The 22,172-nt window shown below is 37.2% G+C and overlaps 1 protein-coding gene across 1 annotated transcript in view; it reads right to left on the minus strand.

The window, feature by feature from the left end:
• The window catches only part of TMEM150C (transmembrane protein 150C), a 553,275-nt gene that overhangs the window by 287,803 nt on the left and 243,300 nt on the right, over positions 1-22,172 (minus strand). The window contains exon 2 of the mRNA XM_053703357.1: positions 15,244-15,362. The gene's annotated coding sequence lies outside the window, so the exon portion shown is untranslated. The remainder of the gene's footprint in view (positions 1-15,243; positions 15,363-22,172) is intronic.

Consider the following 22,172-nt stretch of genomic DNA (forward strand, 5'->3'; position numbering starts at 1 on the left):
GTTGTAAATGCTTCTCTGGGATCCCCTTTGTTCAGAAATAGCAGACATATATGGCTTTGGCGTTGCTTTTTGGTAATTAGAAGGCCGCTAAATGCTGCTGCGCATCACATGTGTATTATGGCCAGCAGTGAAGGGGTTAATTAGGTAGTTTGTAGGGAGCTTGCAGGGTTGATTTTAGCTTTAGTGTAGAGATCAGACTCCCACCTGACACATCCCACCCCCTGATCCCTCCCAAACAGCTCTCTTCCCTCCCCCACCCCACAATTGTCCCCGCCATCTTAAGTACTGGCAGAAAGTCTGCCAGTACTAAAATAAAAGGTATTTAAAAAAAAAAATATTTACATATGCTGCTATGTAGGATCCCCCCTTAGCCCCCAACCTCCCTGATCCCCCCAAAATAGCTCCCTAACCCTCCCCCTCTGCCTTATTGGGGGCCATCTTGGGTACTGGCAGCTGTCTGCCAGTGCCCAGTTTGCAAATAAAAATGTTTTTTATTATTTGTTTTTATTTGTTTCTGTAGTGTAGCTTCCCCCCCACAGTCCAATATCCCACCAGACAAACCGATCACCAAATAAAATAAAATTCCCCTCTTGATCCCCACTTCTAACTAAAAATGTTCTGTAGCGTAGTGGTTCCCACCCGCTCCCTCCCCGTGCACGCGCCCGCCCGGCCTCCCCGTGCACGCGCGCGCGTCCGTGCGCGCCCCCCGGTCGTTCCCCGCCCCCCTCCGCATCACAAAGGCCATCGATGGCCGCCACCCGCCTCCCACACCGGTTCCCACCCACCAACGTTAATGTCCGGTGCAGAGAGGGCCACAGAGTGGCTCTCTCTGCATCGGATGGCTAAAAATGGTTATTGCAGGATGCCTCGATATCGAGGCATCACTGCAATAACCGGAAAGCAGCTGGAAGCGAGCAGGATCGCTTCCAGCTGCTTTCCACACCGAGGACGTGCAGGGTACGTCCTCAGGCGTTAACTGCCTTTTTTTTTTTGAGGACGTACCCGGCAAGTCCTCGGTCGTTAAGGGGTTAAAATTGTATTTTTTACCCACATTATGAAAGAAAAATGTGGGGTTTCCTGTCCCTTTAAGGAAGTTTGCTATGAAATCATGCAAGATTTCAGAAAAAATTTCATGAGATCACAGTAAAGCAACGTGTGACATCAGCAATAATGAAGCTGAATGGATGTTTAAAAAAAAGAAGAAGCAGCTGAGAGTAGCTGAAGGACAATTGTTCCCAGAGCACTTACTATTGAGAGCTGAAGACATTTTAAGGTAAAATATCTTCCTTTTTAAGATATAAATGTTCAGCTGTTTACAGTTATGTTGCATCACATTCAAGTGATTTAGCATATGGTTATTATGCCCCTTTAAGTGAAAACACCATATATTATACAAGAATTTCACAAGACCTGAGCAAATAAGTTAATATGTGAAAGAATTGCAATGGCAAACATGTTTTCTGTAGTTCTTTTCCACTTACGGTCTCATTTATTCCTTCTCACTTTACTCCATATAACATCACTTCCCACTATCTGCTGCTTAAATCATCATATCTATGCTGGTTCACACCACAAAAACACTTCCAATACCGCAAACCACACTTCCATCTCACTCACTGTTTAGCTAATCTTACCTGCAGGTGCTATAGCTTCTAATCCTTGGCCCTCTTGCATTACTACACCTATGAGTCAATGTACGCCATTTAAAAGGTACTTAAAGGGACATTAAACACTTTGAGATGGTAATATAAAATGATAAATTGTATACAAAATAAAACTCTGCAATATACTTTCATTATTTATTTTGTTCCCTTTTCAGGTAATTTTATTCTGAAATTGTGAGCTTTTCAGTTCCTGTTAGAAATAGAAGTGCAGAACACTGTTATATCCCACACAGCCATTGGCTGCACACTCTAGTGACTTATTTATAACTGTTCCTAATTGGCCACAGGAGAGAACCTAAGTTACAACATGGCAGCTTCCATTGTTTTATAGACACTTATTTTGTCAATATTTAAACAACTTATGACATTTTTAAAAATACATTTACATGTTATTCTCAGACTATCTTTTCTTTGAATGCATCATTTTATCTAGCATTTATTTAGTGTTTAATGTCCCTTTAAAAGTGAAATAATGTTATGTGTTAGAGCATTTGTTGCATATAACTGTGTTTATCTCCTGCAACAGGATATAACATATTAACCCCTTAAGGACCAACGATGTACAGGGTACGTCGTACAAAAAACCTGTCGTTAACAACCGACGTACCCTGTACGTCATCAGGGGATTCAAGAGGTGGATGCGATCCTGATCGCTTCCAGCTGCTTTCATATTTCTGCAGTGATGCCTTGATTGAGGCTTCCTGCAATAACATTTTTATGCATCCGATGCAGAGAGAGCCACTCTGTGGCCCTCTCTGCATCGGAACTCCAAAAAAGATTGGCAGCAAGTAGTGGTAAACAGAATTTATTTAGCACATAAACAAAGTGGCAATGTTTTGGGAATTACTTCCCTTAGTCATGCAATAAAATATAATGGTACAAAGCACCCTTATATACCCAACCGCCACAGGGGGGCAGTAAAGGTATATTCACAAAATGAACCCTTTCACGTACAACATTTGGAGCAATGATTATAAAGGATACTAAAAGACCTTACACTGAGCTGCAGCCAAACAAAAAAGCTATAATACTTATTTAATTCACCTAAGGATAGTACGTAATCAATCAAAAAACAGAAAATTCAAAATACAAAAACAGGATTAAATTACTCATAAAAATACAGAGAGATCCCCGTCTCTATTCATGCCCTCAGGTTCCATAGTACCAAGTTCACATATCCATAAACACTCCCTTTGTTTTAACAGGAGGTCTCTATCACCCCCTCGTCTAGGGATAAATTCAATAACTTGAAACCTGAGCTGATTAACAGCATGACCCATTTTGTAAAAATGACAGGATACAGGGGCAAGTTTATTATTCGTCCTGACAATGCTTTTGTGTTCAATTATCCTATCCCTAATGGGCCTAGTCGTCTCTCCCACGTAGCCCCGCCCACAAGGACATTTGATTAAGTAAATCACATATTGGGAATTGCAGGTATGAAACCCCTTAATAGAATATTTCTTGCCAGATCTAGGATGGAAAGAAGCAGATCATTTGATCATGTTCCCACAGCAGGAGCATCCAAGACAAGGAAACACAAACAGAAGTAATCCAGGTTGATGATTCATTGAATCCTCCTGTTGAAACACCAAATCATCCTAGGGGTAGCTATACCTACTAACAGTGACAATAACATTATGGTGAATATTTCTGATTCAGTTATTTCACAAGAAGAACTCACAGTTTTAAATAAGGGTCTTTCATTTTGCCCTAGAAGTGACTGTAATTTCTTTTAACTATATAAAGATCTTTACAAATTTTTTAGAAATGTCAGATTGAAGACATTAAATTTCGATAAATTATCTAATATGGCTGTGAATACGGACAACATGTTAAAGGGACACTCAATCAAAATTAAACTTTCATTATTCAGATAGAGCATGCCGTTTTAAACAACTTTCCAATTTACTTCCATTAACTAAATGTGCAAATCTTTTTATATTTAAACTTTTTGAGTCACCAGTTCCTACTGAGCATGTGCAAGAATAAGTGTGTATGCATTTGTGAGTGGCTGGCGGCTGTCACATGGTACATGTATGCATTTGTGATTGGCTGATGGCTGTCACATGGTACAGGGAGAGTGGAAAAAACATAAATTTATGTAAGAACTTACCTGATAAATTCATTTCTTTCATATTAGCAAGAGTCCATGAGCTAGTGACGTATGGGATATACATTCCTACCAGGAGGGGAAAAGTTTCCCAAACCTTAAAATGCCTATAAATACACCCCTCACCACACCCACAATTCAGTTTAACGAATAGCCAAGAAGTGGGGTGATAAGAAAAAAGTGCGAAAGCATATAAAATAAGGAATTGGAATAATTGTGCTTTATACAAAAAAATCAAAACCACCACAAAAAAAGGGCGGGCCTCATGGACTCTTGCTAATATGAAAGAAATGAATTTATCAGGTAAGTTCTTACATAAATTATGTTTTCTTTCATGTAATTAGCAAGAGTCCATGAGCTAGTGACGTATGGGATAATGATTACCCAAGATGTGGATCTTTCCACACAAGAGTCACTAGAGAGGGAGGGATAAAATAAAGACAGCCAATTCCTGCTGAAAATAATCCACACCCAGAATAAAATTTAATGAAAAAACATAAGCAGAAGATTCAAACTGAAACCACTGCCTGAAGTACGTTTCTACCAAAAACTGCTTCAGAAGAAGAAAACACATCAAAATGGTAGAATTTAGTAAAAGTATGCAAAGAGGACCAAGTTGCTGTTTTGCAAATCTGATCAACCGAAGCTTCATTCTTAAACGCCCAGGAAGTAGAAACTGACCTAGTAGAATGAGCTGTAATCCTTTGAGGCGGAGTGTTACCCGACTCAACATAGGCATGATGAAATAAAGAATTCAACCAAGATGCCAAAGAAATGGCAGAAGCTTTCTGGTCCTTTCTAGAACCGGAAAAGATGACAAATAGACTAGAAGTCTTTCGGAAAGACTTAGTAGCTTCAACATAATATTACAAAGCTCTAACAGCATCCAAAGAATGCAATGATTTCTCCTTAGAATTCATAGGATTAGGACATAATGAAGGAACCACAATTTCTCTACTAATGTTGTTAGAATTCACAACCTTAGGTAAAAAATTCAAAAGAAGTTCGCAGCACCGCCTTATCCTGATGCAAAATCAGAAAAGGAGATTCACAAAAAAAGAGTAGATAATTCAGAGACTCTTCTGGCAGAAGAGATGGCCAAAAGAAACAAAACTTTCCAAGAAAGTTATATAACGACCAAAGAATGCATGGGTTCAAAAGGAGGAGCTTGAAGAGCCCCCAGAACCAAATTCAAACTCCAAGGAGGAGAAATTGACTTAATGACAAGTTTTATACGAACCAAAGGTTGTACAAAACAATGAATATCAGGAAGATTAGCAATCCTTCTGTGAAAAAGAACAGAAAGAGCAGAGATTTGTCTTACAAGAAACTTGCGGACAAACCTTTATCTAAACCATCCTGAATAAATATAAGTCTTCCAGACTCTATAATATATCTCTCAAGATACAGATTTACGAGCCTGTCACATAGTATCAATCACAGAGTCAGAGAAACCTCTTTGACCAAGAATAGAGCGTTCAAACTCCACACCTTAAAACTAAGGTTTTGAGATCCTGATGGAAAAAAGAACCTTGAGACAGAAAGACTGGTCGTAACGGAAGAGTCCAAAGCCGGCAAGAGGCCATCCGGACAAGATCCGCATACCAAAACCTGTGAGGCCATGCTGGAGCTACCAGCAGGACAAACAAGCATTCCTTTAGAATATTGGAGAATACCCTTGGAAGAAGAACTAGAGGCGGAAAGATATAGGCAGGATGACACTTGTAAGGAAGAGATAATGCATCCACTGCCTCCGCCCGAGGATCCCGGGATCCGGACAGATACCAGGGAAGTTTCTGGTTTATATGAGAAGCCATCAGATCTATTTCTGGGAGTTCCCACATTTGAACAATCTGAGGAAATACCTCTGGGTGAAGACCATTCGCCCAGGTGCAACGTTTGGCGACTGAGATAATCCGCTTTCCAATTGTCCATACCTGGGATATGAACCGCAGAGATTAGACAGGAGCTGGATTCCGCCCAAACCAAAATTCGAGATACTTCTTTCATAGCCAGAGGACTGTGAGTCCCTCCTTGATGATTGATGTATGCCACAGTTGTGACATTGTCTATCTGAAAACAAATGAACAACTCTCTCTTCAGAAGAGGCCAAGACTGAAGAGCTCTGAAAATTGCACGGAGTTCCAAAATATTGATCGGAAATCTCACCTCCTGAGATTCCCAAACCCCTTGTGCCGTCAGATACCCCCACACAGCTCCCCAACCTGTAAGACTTGCATCTGTTGAGATTATAGTCCAGGTCGGAAGAACAAGAAGCCCCCTGAACTAAACGATGGTGATCTGTCCACCATGTCAGAGAGTGTCGTATTATCGGTTTAAAGATATTAATTGAGATATCTTTGAGTAAACCCTGCACCATTGGTTCAGCATACAGAGCTGAAGAGGTCGCATGTGAAAATGAGCAAAGGAGATCGCATCTGATGCGGCAGTCCTAAGACCTAAAATTTCCATGCATAAGGCTACCAAAAGGAATGATTGTGACTGAAGGTTTTGACAAGCTGATATCAATGTTAAACTTCTCTTGTCTGACAAGGACAGAGTCATAGACACTGAATCTATCTAGGAACCTAAAAAGGTTACCCTTGTCTGAGGAATCAATGAACTGATTGGTAAATTGATCCTCCAACCATGAACTTGAAGAAACAACACAAGTCGATTCGTATGAGATTCTTCGAAAATGAGAAGACTGAGCAAGTACCCAGATATCGTCCAATAAGGAAATACCAAAACCCTGTTCTCTGATTACAGAAAGAAGGGCACCGAGAACCAAAAAAAAATTCTTGGAACTGAGGCTAGGCCAAACGGTAGAGCCACAAAACTGGTAATGCTTGTCTAAAAAGAGAATCTCAGACACTAAAAGTGATCTGGATGAATCGGAATATGCAGATACACATCCTGTAAATCTATTGTAGACATATAATGCCCTTGCTAAACAAAAGGCAGGATAGTCCTACAGTAACCATCTTGAATGTTGGTATCCTTACATAATGATTCAATATTGATAGATCCGGAACTGGTCTGAAGGAATTGACCTTCTTTGGTACAATGAAGAGATAAAATAAAACCCCAGCCCCTGTTCCAGAACTGGAACTGGCATAATTACTCCAGCCAACTCTAGATCTGAAACACATTTCAGAAATGCTGAGCCTTTGCTGTGTTAACTGGGACACGGGAAAGAAAAAAATCTCTTAGGAGGAGGCCTTAATTGAAGCCAATTCTGTACCTTTCTGAAACAATGTTCTGAAACCAGAGATTGAGAACGGAATTGATCCAAATATCTTTGAAGAAAACGTAATCTGCCCCATACCAGCTGAGCTGGAATAAGGTCCGCACCTTCATGGGTACTTAGGAGCTGGCTATAGGTTTTCTATAAGGCTTGGATATATTCCAAACTGGAAATAGTTTCCAAACTGATACCTTTCCTGAGGATGAAGGATCAGGCTTTTGTTCCTTATTATGAGGAAAGGAACGAAAATGATTATCAGACCTAAATTTACCTTAGATTTTTTATCCTTTGGTAAAAAAGTTCCCTTCCTTCCAGAAACAGAGATAATAATTTATTACCCTGGAAAGAAAGGGAAAGCAAAGGTGACTTAGAAGACATATCATCATTCCAAGTTTAATCCATAAAGCTTTTCTAGCTAAAAAAGCTAGAGACATATACCTGACATCAACTCTAATGATATCAAAAGATGGTATCACCAATAAAATTATTAGCATGTTATAGAATAATAATAATGCTATAAAATTATGATCTGTTACTTGTTGCGCTAAAGCTTCTAACCAAAAAGTTGAGGCTGCAGCAACATCCGCTAAAAATATTGCAGGTCTAAGAAGATTACCTGAACATAAGTAAGCTTTTCTTAGAAAGGATTCAATTTTCCTATCTAAAGGATCCTTAAATGAAGTACTATCTGCCATAGAAATAGTAGCACATTTAGCAGGATTAGAGACAGCCCCATAACCTTAGGGATTTTGTCCCCAAAAAAACTCTAATCTGTCAGATGGCACAGGATATAATTGCTTAAACGTTTAGAAGGAGTAAAATAATTACCCAAATTATTCCATTCCCTGGAAATTACTTCAGAAATAGCATCAGGGAGATTAAACACTTCTGGAATAACTACAGGAGATTTAAAAACCTTATTTAAACATTTAGATTTAGTATCAAGAGGACCAGAATCCTCTATTTCTAATGCAATTAATACTTCTTTAAATAAAGAACGAATAAATTCCATCTTGAACAAATACAAAGATTTATCAGCATCAACCTCTGAGACAGAAACCTCTGAACCAGAAGAACCATTATCAGTATCAGAATGATGATGTTCATTTAAAAATTCATCTGAAAAAAAGAGAAGTTTTAAAAGACTTTTATGTAAACTAGAAGGAGAAATAACAGACATAGCCTTCTTAATGGATTTAAAAAATAAAATCTCTTATGTTTATCAGGAACACTCTGAAAATTAGATGTTGACGGAACAGCAACAGGTAATGTAACAGTACTAAAGGAAATTTTATCTGCATTAATAAGTTTGTCATGACATGCAATACAAACAACAGCTGGAAAAACAGATACCAAAAATTATAGCAGATACACTTAGCTTGGTAGCTCCAGCACTAGACAGCGATTTTCCTGTAGTATCTTCTGACTCAGATGCAACGTGAGACATCTTGCAATATGTAAGAGAAAAAAACAACATATAAAGCAAAATTGATCAAATTCCTTAAATGACAGTTTCAGGAATGGGAAAAAATGCCAAAGAACAAGCTTCTAGCAACCAGAAGCAATGAAAAAATAAGACTTAAATAATGTGGAGACAAAAGCGACGCCCTTATTTTTTAGCGCCAAATAAGACGCCCACATTATTTGGCGCCTAAATGCTTTTGGCGCCAAAAATGACGCCACATCCGGAACGCCGACATTTTTGGCGCAAAATAACGTCAAAAAAATGACGCAACTTCCGGCGACACGTATGACGCCGGAAACGGAAAATAATTTTTGCACCAAAAAAGTCCGTGCCAAGAATGACGCAATAAAATGAAGCATTTTCAGCCCCCGCGAGCCTAACAGCCCACAGGGAAAAAAAGAGTCAAATTTTGAAGGTAAGAAAAAATGATTAATTCAAATGCATTATCCCAAATATGAAACTGACTGTCTGAAAAATAAGGAAAGTTGAACATTCTGAGTCAAGGCAAATAAATGTTTGAATACATATATTTAGAACTTTATAAACAAAGTGCCCAACCATAGCTGAGAGTGTCACAGAAAATAAGATTTACTTACCCCAGGACACTCATCTACATGTTTGTAGAAAGCCAAACCAGTACTGAAACGAGAATCAGCAGAGGTAATGGTATATATAAGAGTATATCGTCGATCTGAAAAGGGAGGTAAGAGATGAATCTCTACGACCGATAACAGAGAACCTATGAAATAGACCCCGTAGAAGGAGATCACTGCATTCAAATAGGCAATACTCTCCTCACATCCCTCTGACATTCACTGCACGCTGAGAGGAAAACCGGGCTCCAACTTGCTGCGGGAGCGCATATCAACGTAGAATCTAGCACAAACTTACTTCACCACCTCCATCGGAGGCAAAGTTTGTAAAACTGAATTGTGGGTGTGGTGAGGGGTGTATTTATAGGCATTTTAAGGTTTGGGAAACTTTGCCCCTCCTGGTAGGAATGTATATCCCATACGTCACTAGCTCATGGACTCTTGCTAATTACATGAAAGAAAGACAACTTTTACAATTGTCAGAAAAAAAATCTACTTCTCATTTGGAGTTCAGACTAAGTGCTATTGCATTGTCTTGTTATCTTGCATTTGTTGATTATGCAAATCTACTGTGTTGACTAATCCTTTAAGTTTAAAAAATGTGGGTTTGAGGAATAAGAGTTCTTTTATTCCTAGTCAAAATAACCACAGTGTGGAAACATTTGTTAACCTGGTATTGTGTGATATCGAATTGCTTAAGCATAAATTGTATAAAGAGAAAGTCTCTAATAAAGGTATCAATAAATTACAATAGTCTTTTAGTAATAAGAAAGACATGCCAGGTATTTCAAATAGACAAAATCATTTTTAAAAAAAAAAAGATTTTGAGGCTTTGAATGTTCTGAAATCTAGAGATGATATCATATTGAAAGAGCTGACAAGGGTGGTGCTATTGTTATCTTAGACAAAGGCTATTATACCAATGAGATTAGGAGTCAGTTAAGTAATGAGAATATTTACAGGAAATTACTTTGTAACCCCATCTTTCTGATACAGAAGGAATTTAACAGGATTATCCTTAATGCACTGAATAATGCTGTTATTGGTAAGGATTTGGCTACATTTTTTGGAGATTAAACACTCGTACCCCTGTAATTTATTCTTTACCAAAGATCCATAAAACCGAAAAGGAACCCCTTAGCCGCCCTATTGTTTCAAGTATTGGTTCTGTATCCTCTAATGTTTCCATTTACTTGGATAAAATCCTTAGACCATATGTTAAAAAGGCAAACTCCTTTATTAAAGATACAGGTTATTTTCTGTTAAAAATTTAAGCATTGGGTCTAAGTACCAATACATTTCTTCTTTTCAGTCTTGATGTGGAAAGTTTATACACTTCCATCACTCATGTTAGTGGTGTGGGAGATGTAAGAGCTGTTTTGAGCAGCAGTAAAGATTTTTCAACTACACAGATTGATTTCTTTATTCAATTATTAGAATTTGTTCTCTATTACAATTATTTCCTGTTTCAGGACGAATATTTTTTACAGGTACAGGGTACTGCAATGGGTTCCAACGTGAACATGTTTAAAGAAAAATTAGTTTTCCCCAATGTAGATTTCATCCGGTGTGGCGCCTGTTGGTTGCGCTACATCGACAATATCTTTGGAATTTGGTTGGACGATTTTGGAACCCCGATTGCATTTGTTAATGATTTGAATAGTTCCACCACTCATCTGAAATTTAAACTTACTTACAGTGAGGAGGACTTGGTGTTTCTGAGATACTAGGATTAATAAATCAGGTAACTTTTTGAAAGTAGATATTTTTAGGAAACCCACTGATCGTAACAGTATTTTACACTTTTGAAAGTGCCCACCCCTTAGCCCTTTTAAAAGCTTTACCCAGGAGTCATTAACTTAGGGTTCATAGAATCGTTACTGATGAAAAATTGTTAAATTTAAGACTTGAGGAAATGAGGGATCGCTTTATAGAGAGAGGCTATCCGCTGACTATTGTTGAAAAGGAGATGGACCTGGTCTGATCCCCTCTCCAGGTCCGCTGGAATGAACATATCAATAGAGTGGGCATATCCCTAGACATAAACTGCCCTCCGACAAATGTTCATCCGATGCCTTTTCTCAGGAATGGCACTTCTACTTGACCTGCAAGCGTAGCTTCCTTGGCAGCCGACTGTGACTTCCCCAGCTGTAGTAAAGTAATGAGGATAGACCGGCTCCGCCACTGTATATCCTTCTTCTCCTTGTGCAATCTGCTGGACTCAACTGATCTCGGCCCCCGATAGCGGGAGCCGGCCGCTCCCCCCGACCCAGGAACAGAGATGGATATTGTGCACATGTCTCCGTAACGAGGATCAACGTGGGTTCCAAGTGATTGAAATCCCGTTTTCTAAAAGCACCGGAATATGGTCTGTGTTGATGTAATGATTCCATCAATGCATCCGACCCCACTCTAACTATTGATACTTCCGTAAAAGTGAGCCCTGGGTTCGATTTCGTAGGTCTTTGTAGTGGCGATGCGTGTGCTTCTAGGGCAGACCTGGGGACCTAACTGTGTGCTCCATCCTGCACTCTGTGCAGTATGAATGAGGTCCATATGCATTCATCAAGTTTAGATTCTAGCTTTAGTAACATATCTCATATAGTCTCCCTTGTCTTCTCCATGTTGAGTAATCGTTCGTCCGCTGTAGCTATCAAACTAGTAGCGGCTAAGGTACTAGGTTCACTTGGGGGGAATGCTGAAATTTGAGGCACTAGGCCACCACCTTAGATTATAATGATCCAGGGTTAGGCTTGCCAAACAAAAATCTTACATTTTAGGTATCAATCTCTACAGGGTACTTTCCCCTGTCAAGTGTTCAAGTATGTTCTACCCAGACCTGCCAAAATATTGCCGAACTCAGCTGGGTATTGGAAGTCTTTTTGAGAGCTCTAGAAAAGGCTGTGTAATCTGTTTTTTAATATGCAGGGAAAGGGGGGGGGGGGTGTCTGCTGTTCATGTTTTTACTGGGTGTCCCAGTCTAACTTTATCAACAGTGCTAAACTGAGGAGCTTCTAAGTAGTCTTTTAAAAAGTTTTATACAGCATTTTTAGATCCGTATCTGTGCCTATTCTTCTTTATAGTAGCACCCATTACAAGCAGTTATATGAAAATTGGTGTATTCTGTCCCTTTAATAGTGTGAAAGTGCAACACACAAAGATCTGGATTGGCACTTGCACACTTATATATCCAGTGCTGAAAACAGCCAAATGTCGTTGCCTGTGGCCATATTTGGCATTTGTTTAGAGAATATTCGCCCATGCCTACCTTCTACCCAACTTGCTCTACCCTGTCCTCATTCTTGCTGATTTTCAACATCATAGCTGACAATTTCACAGTCATAGAAAAAAATAAAATAAAAAATAAATTAAACTAAAATCAGTAACCCTTATAGAGCATGTCTGGACTAAGACATTCTGTTACCTAGTCCTAAGGATGAAATTACTGTCTGCTCCCTAATCTCACCATACATTGGACTCCATTTGTCAAGCTGCAGAGGCAGCTTCAGAGCTTTTATGCTGCATGAGTGAGCCTACAACCAATAGTTAAAATGTGCTGTTTCTTAAAAGGGACACTGAACCCATTTTTTTTCTTTTGTGATTCAGATAGAGCATGCAATTTTAAGCAACTTTCTAATTTACTTCTATTATCAAATTTTCTTCATTCTCTTGGTATCTTTATTTGAAATGCAAGAACGTAAGTTTAGATGCCGGCCCATTTCTGGTGAACACACTGTGTTGTTCTTGCTGATTGGTGGATAAATTCACCCACCAATAAACAAATGCTTTCCATGGTTCTGAAGCCAAAAAATCGTTCAGATGCCTTCTTTTTCAAATAAAGAAAGCAAGAGAACAAAGAAAAATTGATAATAAGAATAAATTAGAAAGTTGCTTAAATTTGCATGCTCTATCTGAATCGTGAAAGAAAAAATTTGGGTTCAGTGTCCCTTTAACCTCTCTGCCACGTGTAAGGCTGCAGATTAAAATCTCCCTGGACTAATCTAACCTCATACCTCCCAACATTTGTAGATATAAGGGACTCAGGAGGTCATGAATGTTTCATGCAGGTGTGTCTGAGCGGTCAGTGGGCATGTTTGGGAGTTATATGGCCGGGGTCGATGGAAATGCTGCAAATTAGGAAATATACAGCTGTCTCAGAGCTTAGAATTGGGGACTGTGCCTCTCAAATAGGGGAGATTGGCAGCCTCTGTTCTCACGAGATTGGTTGTGTAATAGCGGGGGCGAGGTTGCACAAGAATATTCATTTGCAATGGTAAAATTATGATCTTTGGCAGACAGGTTTGCTGGTTGGGAAGCTTGTTCGACTGGACAATGATTAATAGGTCCTATGTCTTAAATCAGTCTCCTGCACTATGTACTATTGGCAGCAGTGCAGAGATACCATGCCAGTGCACTCTTAAACGGAAAATAAACCCAAAATGTAACCATGTATTATTCAAAGTAAAAAAAATAAAAAATTGCAATGCTTTTTCATTATTTACTCTGCCTACTCATTTTAAGCTGTAAATTGAAGTTTTTCCACTGCCAAAGAGAGTTTTTGGAGAGTTTTACGAGGAATTGACAACCCTTTGCAATGGTGCACAGTTATTGCTGGATATGTGCAGGAGTTAATTTATAGCTAACCCTAACTGACCACCGAAAAGATGAGGATTTTCAGAGGGTGTGCCCTAGGACTGCAAAATGACAATTTTAAATTATGTTAACATTTATTTTGTATGCACAGCTTTTGCAATAAAGCCATTTGTTTCTGATGCATATATTAAAAAGGCTTTAAAGTCTGTATAATTTAAGGAACAAAATAGCTAAAACTGAAATATGCATGAGGTCATTATAGTTTTAAGTAAAAACATTTTTTGCAATACACTTGTATTAACAAAAATGCTTCTAGTAAACGCTATCAGTGGCTTATACAAACACAGCTGTAAGTCCTTATGTAGTGACCACTGAAGGCTCTCTATGTACATAAAGTGATGGAATGACTTATGTGTCCGTATGTGCACTGCAGATTAAAGGGACAGTCTACACCAGAATTTGTATTGTTTTAAAAGATAGATGATCCCTTTATTACCCATTTCCCAGTTTTGCATAACCAACACAGTTATAATAATATACTTTTAACCTCTGTGATTATCTTGTATCTAAGCCTCTGCAAGCTGCCCCTTTTTTCAATTCTTTTGACAGACTTGCAGTTTAGCCAATCAGTGCCTGCTCCCAGATAACTTCACGTGCACGAGCACAGTGTTATCTATATGAAATATGTGAACTAACACCCTCTAGTGGTGAAAAACTGTTAAAATGCAATCTGAAAAGAGGTGGGCTTCAAGGTCTAAGAAATTAGCATATGAACCTCATAGGTTAAGCTTTCAACTAAGAATACCAAGAAAACAAAGCAAAATTGGTGATAAAAGTAAATTGTAAAATTGTTTAAAATTACATCCTCTATCTGAATCATGAAAGTTTATTTTGGCCTAGACTGTCCCTTTAATAGTGATAATTTTACTTTAACCATTCCTGCTAATACAAATATATTGTAAAAATTCTTCTATCTAAATTTAGAATACACTTACGCATTGGTTTTTACATCTAAGTAACCATGTACTTATCGCTGCGGAATCTGTTGGCGCTCTACAAATAACCGATAATAATAATAAATACTGTAGGCACTCCACAATTTAGCTAAAAATGTATGTTTCATGCAGTACAGCTACCCATTCAACAGTGCTGCCTGTGTCCGGTGTCCCAACCTTTCCATTATAGGGCTAATCTATAAAATGGCGAGCTAGGCTACTGTAATATCTGGTAATAAACAAATACGATATCTAAACATGACAAAATGGAGTTACATCATTTTGCACCCTTCCTTGTAATTACATTCCAATGTCAAGTAATCTGCAACAAAATATCAGATTTTTTTCTCATATCACAAATGTAATTTTATATATATATATATATATATATATATATATATATATATATATATATATATATACATATATATATATATATACATATATATATATATATACATATATATATATATATATATATATATATATATACACATACACACACACACACATATATATATACATACACACACATATATACATACACACTAAACTGGTGAATAGTAAACAAACCTTTTAGTATTACGTGTAGCGCTTCTCTTCTCTCCAAAAAGTCTCACTGGTATGATGAGGGAAAAGTCCAGGGTTCTCAGCAAATGATTATTTTCATACACAGTTCCAGTATCAATTTCCTAAAAGAAAATGATGGAAAAAAAGATTACATTTTAGACATTATTCCTGTTTCTCTTGCATGATAAAAACTACCACAGAAGCAGTAAACAAAAAGAAAATCACAAAAACTTACAAATTTGAACTGAATGCATATGTTGTTTTAGATTTAAAATGAAACTTTTATGTCTTTTTAAAAGCAATACCTACTCAATTAATAGCAACAACAGAATAAAAAAACTCCTAGTTTAAAATCTAATTGCATCTTTTAATCTGTTAGAATAGACAAATTGTGCACAGGTTTTTTTTTTTTTATCACTAAATGGTCACTTTCACAAGGATTGTTTTCAATACGATTTATTTCTAATGCCTGTTTCTATTTTGGCATGAACTGTACAGGATTTCAACTTCTTTTAAACTGTAAATCATGACCTCGGCTGCCTTGCATCTTCCGAAGAGACCCTTAAATGAAATGAACGTCTTTTTATAGGGGGTGAGCCTCAATGCATGGTAAGTACAAACTTACACCTCACTGACGAGGCCCATAGGAGGCCGAAACGATCGTCTGGGGTTGTCATGTTCCTTGTTCAGAGGAGAATTGCCTGGTATTTCGGGGCTGGACTGACCTTACTTGGCGGGATCAGACTGATATACTTCAGGAAAGTTTTCTTCTGTGAAAAGCACACTGGTCTAAAAGAGGCTGCTTCCGGGTGGTAAATCGCCATAGAACAAGCCACTGAGCTGTTGTTCGTTCCTGGTAGAGCACTTCTCTCTTTGTATACAAACTCGTTTATAACAGTGCATATATTATTGAAATCACAAATGCTCATTCCAGATTACAAGATTATCCCTCCTCCACCAAACTTTACAGTAGACACTATACATTCCAGTAGGCTTTATTCAAACCCAGATTCTTCCATCAGACTACTGAGATACACAAAGAGTGACCTCCTCTTAGTTATTCTTGTATACTCTATATGCATTTGTGACTGGAGCTATAGATAAAACTGTGTAGACCGTTAACTATAGCTTCATTGAAGCGCACCCTTAGTTATTCTGGTACTCTTCCATCAGACTCCCAGATAGTGAGACATGATTAACAACTCTAGAGAATGTTTCACTGCTCCAGAGTCCAGTGGCAGGTGATTTAAGCCACTCCAGCTTTGTGTACAGCTGCTTGGCCATGGAAACCCATTCCATGAAGCTTTCAATGTACAGTTCTTGTGCTGATGTTGCTTCATGTGATATCCCTTTAAGGTATATCCCTTTATGCTCTCTGCTCCTTTAAAAGGGATCCTCCTACAATTATTCTCTGCCTGATTATTGAAGCTCTACAGCTCTGCTGCTGTTTTGCTCTGAGTTAGTTTTCAGGTCTGCTACTTTACTAGCTTCTGCACGCTACAGATATCTCCTGCCTTTAAGTGCTATTTTGGGATCTGTTCCTGTATCATCACCCTTTGGGCAACTTCTCATCTCTACCGTTGCTTATTGTTACCTACGCTGGATTTCACTTGCATCAATTACCTGAACACCGCTGCAGCTTCTCAAGACGCAGTCTTTCCGAAAACCGGAAGTGAGTCACACATTCACTCTGTCTCTATCTGCGCTGCTGAACGCAGCTCCCCAAACGGCTCTCAGGTAAAACTTTGGTTCTCTGAACAACCTTGTATGTAAACTGTACACAGGAACTTCCACTGTTTAGTTAATATAAATATCATCTGGGAACCTACCTCTTACTATTTATACGATATTGGAACTGTGTATTACTTGGAACTTGATATACGGATCAGTATGAGTGTGACTGTAAATATTTTAGAGTGAATTTGTGTCAAGCTGTTACTAAAGCTTTCTGCAACAGTTAATCACCTGTTTAAATAAGGCTCACCTGAATACTGAAGTTTATACCACTAAGAGCTGTGCCTAGTAACTTATAGATTTTCACAAAGATCTATATTTATTTATTCTCCACAACCACTGTTTATTAATTGCTCACTGTGTCTATTCCTTGTTGTATCAGAGATTTCAGGGATAGAACACCAAGGAGCAACAAATACAACTTTTGTGTTAATTACTTACAGTGAACTTGTTACACTTCCAGAGGCAGTATGGAACTCTGTAGTAAGCTACGCAACAGATGATAGGCAATTCATGGTTAGGCTATGGTTACTCCTAGATGCACTTCATAATAATAGCAATTACAGCTGACAGGGCAGATCTAGAAGGGCAGAAAGTTCACTTTGACTTGTGGCAAAGGTGGCATCCTATGACAGGGCCACGTTTAAAGTCACTGAGCTCTTCAGAACCGACCCATTGTACTGTCAATGTTTGTCTATGAAGATTTCATGTGTTAGCAAAGAGCATGGCTAAAACACATGAACTGAATTATTAGTAGGGCTGTCTACATACTTTTGGTCATATAGTTTATAGTGTATATTGTGGCTTTGAATGTGTGACTTCTCCACATTTCTATAGAGTATTAAAAAAGTTAACAAATCCTGTAGAATACTACAGAACAAAATGTTTTCTTACCAATGTCAAATTGTTACCATGACATACGAGTATTATTGTGGCACAAACGCATTTGAAAAGCTTTTGATAAGTAGGTTATTGTTGAGTTTTCAATAGTTTTGGAATGCGTTCAAATCTTAAAAACTAAAGTCCATGCTATGTACTTTACATGGGAAATCTGACTTTAATTGGGCTTTAGTGAAGCCAGGAATCTGCCAGGAACTGTAATACACTGTGTGTTGCAGGTTGGGAGAGGGGAACACTCACTTTGTGGCCCCCAGACCTTAGGCTGGACCACCCTAGTTTAATTTCTTTTTTAAATCAGTTTGCAATTTCCCTTCATACTGCTGTTTACAGATTTGGATAATCCCATACATTTGATTAAATATCTTAACGCTCCAATAATCCTCTTTGGTGTTAATTTGTCTCATCATTTTTGTAGCTTCTTCTGACCTTCTGATGCACTGTAATTACAGCATGCATAAACTGGCAACATTCTACATGGCTTTAAAGCCTTTGTGCAGATATTTGGCAGGGTGTTCCGCCAACAAACTAAGCTTTTGTAGTTTACAGCATAATTGTGATCAATAGCAAACAGAGATAATACAAGTAACAGCCAGGATCTCCAGCAGAGTTCTTTTTTTAATTGCTTCCCCTTTTTTTCTTTTATAAGCTATTAACACACTCTCTTTCCACTCAGCTTTCCTAGTTTCTTTACTTTTCTTAGGCCACAACTTTAACCACTATTGCACTTCTCATTTTATTTAAAGTGTCAGTAAAGCCAAAATTAAAAACTTTCATGATTCGGATAGATCATGCACTGTTAAAGGGACACTGAAACCACATTTTTTTCTATCGTGATTCAGATAGAGCATGCAATTTTAAGCAACTTTCTAATTTAGCCCTATTATCAAATTCTTTTCATTCTCTTGGTATCTTTATTTGAAATGCAAGAATGTAAGTTTAATTGCCGGCCCATTTTTGGTGAACACACTGTGTTGTTCTTGCTGATTGGTGGGTAAATTCACCTACCAATAAACAAATGCTTTCCATGGTTCTGAACCAAAAAAATAGCTTAGATGCCTTTTTCAAATAAAGAAAGCAAGAGAACGAAGAAACATTGATAATAGGAGTAAATTAGAAAGTTGTTTAAAATTGCATGCTCTATCTGAATCACGAAAGAAAACATTTGAGTTCAGTGTCTCTTTAAATATATTTCACATTTACTTCTACTATCAATGTTGCTTTGTTCTATTTGTATCCTTTGTTGAAAAATAAATCTAGGCGGATAAGAGCTCAGGAGCTTGCATGTGTCCTTGGTACTCTATGCAAGCAGTGTTTTGTAACATTGTTTGCTTCAGAGTAATACATTTTTGCAAATACTGCTATCAGAGTACTAAAGACACGTGCACACTCCTGAGATCTTATCAGCCTACCTAAATTTACTCTTTAACAAAGGATACCAGGGGAACAAATACATTTTGATAATAGAAGTAAACAGAAACGTTGTTTTAAATTGTATGCTGTATCTAAACCTTTAAAGTTTAATTTTGTTTTTACTGTTCCTTTAATGAATCTTTCTAGGATAATCCATTGTTAAAATAAAAAATAGGGTATATGTCCATCTGTGATTTGATAAATGTGGCCCATAGTGAATGCATAGCATATTTAAATATGCACTGAGCTTTCAAGGTCAAGAAAGTCATTTATAGAGCAGAGAATATTTTTTCCCATCTCCAGATTTAGCTTTAGGAATTAGTAACTTGGGCCGGCAAATGGAGAGAGATAGAGTGCAGTATGGGATCACAGTCAAACATTTCTATATATTATCAAGAAACCATAAGCTGCATGTAAACAGCTTGAACTGACAAGAAGTCTCAATTAAACTGCTACATAATACCACAACCTTGCGTCCACCGTATTCTACAAATCAGTATAATCCAATAAAAATGGTCAAAATGACACAATGTAAAATATAAGACTTTTAAAAGTAACATGTTTTAATAAATAAATATATTCTTAATAATATATAAGTCCAGTGTCTTTATTTTTATAGTCTTGTAATGGAAAAGGTAAGAGGTAAACTAAAATATAGTGATATCAATACAAAGCCAAAGCAGTTTAATAAAGTTTGCATGCTCATAAAAGATAAAAAATGCAGCCTGTTGTTAATACTACTGTGAAACAAGTCCCACCTATACGTAAAGAATGAATGGAGATAATTGCCGTCAAGCTTAAAAGTTACACCTGCTGGGGTTGTGTGTATGGCAGACTGGCTATCCAATACTTCTAGCTGCTGAAAATATCAAAAAGATTGCAATGTTTATTTTTATGCAAAACTACACAAAGTCTTGTAATTACAATATGTTATTTTCCTTCAAATTTTTGAAACAACAAAATATTACTTGATATTAGCAAATCTAGATAATAAAAGGATAATTACTTTTAGATATATTTTATTATTTACATTATTAAAAGCATTTGCATAACTTTACTAAAAATGAAACACCACAAGCACAATATATTTTATTAAGAGTCCCTGCTGTGCACAGCATGTGGGGAAAACCAAAAACTTTCTTTACAGAATTAATGAAGCACATATGAAATAATAGACTTTACTCACATGATGTGTTTTAATTTTACTGACAAAGAAACCATTGTATCCTTAAAGGGAATGTAATTTTTCTGACTCTTGTAATGCATTTTGTTTAGTCTGTTTTATGCATCTGTATTTTTTTAAAACATGAATCAGTATCATTGTGTTACTCTGCTAATGTACAATTTAATGCAGATTTCAAATAAATGATACGACACTAAAAGTATTGCAGTAAGTAGTCATATCTTTCGATTGGACTAAATGCATATTAAAATACATATTCATATCTTCCTCAGGTCTGGAACAATACGGATGACTGAATTTAGAAATTCTGACTTAAAAGAAAGAAAAGAGTTAAATGGAAAAAAGGAGCACAATTAAAGAAGGGATTAGTAACCTGTGATCCCATCGATCCTAAGGGCTATGTGGATTAATTTTAGGGGTCTGTAAACTAAGATGGGGAAAAATGTTATTATATCTTTTTATTATTACTTACCTCTTACTAAAATTAATAATATCCTTTAATTAAGAATGTAGGTAACACACCACAATGATATTAGCAGTACCTGTGATTTCAAATTAAATTACAGCTGTTGCAGTTAAAATAAAATGTATTGTTTTTTAAAAAAAATTAAACCAGTTATGCAGAGTATTACAGGTAAAATCAAAATTATTATAACCACATTATACAAGGGTGAATAAAAAGGAGACATTTCTATAATCAGAAAATATACTCTTGTGATTACAATGAAACAGTACACTAAATATTAATCATAAGAAAATGAAGAAAGCATCTAAGCCCACAAATTAAAATCAGGATATACTCTATCACCTGTTAGCACATATATTATTAGGGACTCCAAGAATTTGGATATGGGTGATTAATGCAGGCTGGAAAACAATAACTAGGCCATTTATCCTGTAAATAACACTACTAGAACTTTTCTTTTTAAGTCTCTATTTTCGATTGTATACCCTCAAAGTTGAAACCGGCCACTCTTGAGCCTTCAGCCTTAAAACAAAATACAGAAAATAGTGAATAGGAGGGAGTTTGATAAACTTTACAGGGCAACTTTTGGACCCTAGCAAATATCATAAAGCAGATATGCTGTGAAACTGCTTTAAATGCTGTGTTCTACCTCGGGGTATATTCGCTCAATAAACAAAAAGATGAAAATGAGGAGGACAATTACAGAGGAAATACCTCAGTCACTTGAGTAATACAATCTCAAGTTTCAAACTTGTGAAATAACAGTGATATCCAACCAACAGAGTTATAGCCTATGGTGGTCCCAATAAATATAAAAGGGAGAGTAACATGCCCTGTATGTAAGTATAATCCTATGCGATGATTTATATATGTCAAACAGGAGAGAACAGTTATACACATCTAAACCTGCAATGTGTCTGACTAAGTATCCTAAATACAAGTTCTCCTGTAACTAATGGACCTACAGCCATCTAACCATACATGCTCTGCTATCTCGGCGGCAGACAAGACAACACATCACTATCATACAGAAGGCCTGTATCACATTATATGTTAGTAATAGACAAGGCCATATAAATAAAAGTGTAAGTACTTTCAATACAAAGCAGGGATATTCAATATAATATATGTTCTTGTTTAAAAGGATTAGTATTAACTGAGTAATTAGATTACCCATATTTAGGATCCCACACATCTACATTTGAACATATTTAAACAAGTTTACAGTTCTAATAGAAA

Source organism: Bombina bombina, chromosome 2, assembly GCF_027579735.1.
Source record: "Bombina bombina isolate aBomBom1 chromosome 2, aBomBom1.pri, whole genome shotgun sequence".
Classification (NCBI taxonomy): domain Eukaryota; kingdom Metazoa; phylum Chordata; class Amphibia; order Anura; family Bombinatoridae; genus Bombina; species Bombina bombina.